The sequence below is a fragment of the Dioscorea cayenensis genome, chromosome 3 (assembly GCF_009730915.1).
Source record: "Dioscorea cayenensis subsp. rotundata cultivar TDr96_F1 chromosome 3, TDr96_F1_v2_PseudoChromosome.rev07_lg8_w22 25.fasta, whole genome shotgun sequence".
In the NCBI taxonomy this organism is placed as follows: Eukaryota; Viridiplantae; Streptophyta; class Magnoliopsida; order Dioscoreales; family Dioscoreaceae; genus Dioscorea; species Dioscorea cayenensis.
The window spans coordinates 5,781,451-5,783,420 of NC_052473.1; the positions used below are offsets into that span (position 1 = coordinate 5,781,451).

The 1,970-nt window shown below is 42.2% G+C and overlaps 1 non-coding gene across 1 annotated transcript; it reads right to left on the minus strand.

The window, feature by feature from the left end:
* Positions 1–1,083: 1,083 nt before the first annotated feature.
* Positions 1,084–1,190, minus strand: LOC120257697. The gene has a single exon (XR_005535787.1). It is a non-coding gene; the product is annotated as a small nucleolar RNA R71 (small nucleolar RNA).
* Positions 1,191–1,970: the final 780 nt, after the last annotated feature.

A 1,970-nucleotide genomic window follows, 5' to 3' on the forward strand; every position in this document is an offset into this window, starting at 1 on the left:
GAAGTAATAGGAGATCCTTAGCCCCGTGGAATATGATCCTCGTGTCTTCACATGAGGTATTACTTAGTGATCCTGTACACTTGCGGGGAAGCAATAACTTCCTCCCAAGTGTTGGCTGCCAAAAGGTCCTTCCCCCAAGAAATCCTCCAAATCCTCTCTTATACCCCCAAACATACTCCCCAAATGGAGGCCGCATGAAGCATAAAATGAGACTCCAAAACTCCCCCAAAAGCTTTCCATACCTGGTCCATAATGGGTCAATGAGGCGGTCACTGAGGCAGTATGAACCAAGCAAAAAAAACCCATTCTTCTTATATAATAGTGTCCATACAAGGTCAATGAGCTCGTCATTGAGGCAGTATGGCTTCAATCAATTCTTAGCCCGAAAATTCTCCAGGTGCTATAGTGTGTGCTACATTGCCACCAATAAAGTAATCGAGCTACATTAATTTGCAACAGTACCGAGACCTGGTTTTCTTCTCTTTTTCCACCCAAATCGTATCTCCGTGTCTTTCATGGTGTTTTCATACCCTGCAAAGCAAATAATACATGATTAAGCACAAAACGGGTGTCTATTCTTATAAAAATACATGCTAGAAATATAAAATACATATACTAAAATGCATACATTTAGACACTTATCAACTGTAGAATCTAGCTGAAGTGGAAGTTGAAGGGTCTGACAATATGGCAGATGGCAGAATAGGATGAACAATAGATAACACTTTCTGAATATGCCAGACCGTCAGTATTGGGGACACAATCTAGTATTGTCCGGCCCTCGATTATAGCTCCGAACTTTGAGCTAAAGCCAGCATTCATCCTAATGATACAGTAGTCGGCGCAGTATAATGGTTTGGCCGATGAGGATCCACACAACCATATTAAAAACTTCTTAGAAGTTCGTGACATGCTAAAGATTAATGGAGTTATGGATGATGCTATAAGATTGATGTCTTTCCCATTCTCTCTAAAAGGAAGCCCAAAGCAGTGGCTACATTCTTTACCATAAGCATCTATCATGACATGGAATGAAATGGTCGAAGTTTTCTTGCAAGGTACTTCCCTCCTGGAATATCGGCGAAGCTTCGTAGAAAAATATCTTTGTTTGTTCAGATGGAGCTTGAATCCTTGTTTGAGACATGGGAGCCATTCAAGGACCTCTTCCAGAAGTGTTCACAGCATGGTTTCCCCGAATGGATGATCATCCAGACTTTTTATAATGGGTTGAATCCAAGTACGAGACAACTTCTAGATGCCGCCGTAGGAGGTAAAATAGGGAACAAGACCCTTGAAGAAACCTGACAGTTGCTACAGAAAATGGCCATGAACAGCTACTAATGGAATGCAAGGGAAAAGAAGAAAGTAGCCGGACTCCATAAAATTGATGCTGTTACATCTTTAGAAACCCAAGCAGAGGCATTGAGGAAAAAATTGGATACATTGACTTCACCGAGGATGGCTGCGATCACGAGTTAGGATGGTTGTGGGGTTTCACATATGCCATCTGATTGCCCTTTTTCAATTGCTACTTCAGCCCCAATTGAACCTGTAGACTTTGTCGGCAATTTGGGAAAGGTACAAGGTAATCCTTATAGCAACACCTACAACCAAGGGTGGAGAACCATCCCTAATTTCTCTTGGAGTAACCAACGACAGCAAAACTCCATAGCACCACTGGGTTTTCAACACCAACAAGCCCCGAACATGGAGAATAGAGTATCAGGCTTGGAAACCTGGATGACCGAGTTAGGGAAAGCCTTGTCTATGTTTGTGCAATCATCAGATACACGGTTCTAATCAGTTGAGACTACACTTCACAACCACACAACTTCATTGCACAATTTAAAAAATCAAGTGGGCCAAATTGTGAAGTCTTTATCGGAGAGACCACAAGGAAGCTTGCCGATTAATACCGAGACTAATCCGATAGAACATGTGAAGGTGATCACTTTGAGAAGCGGTCGTGA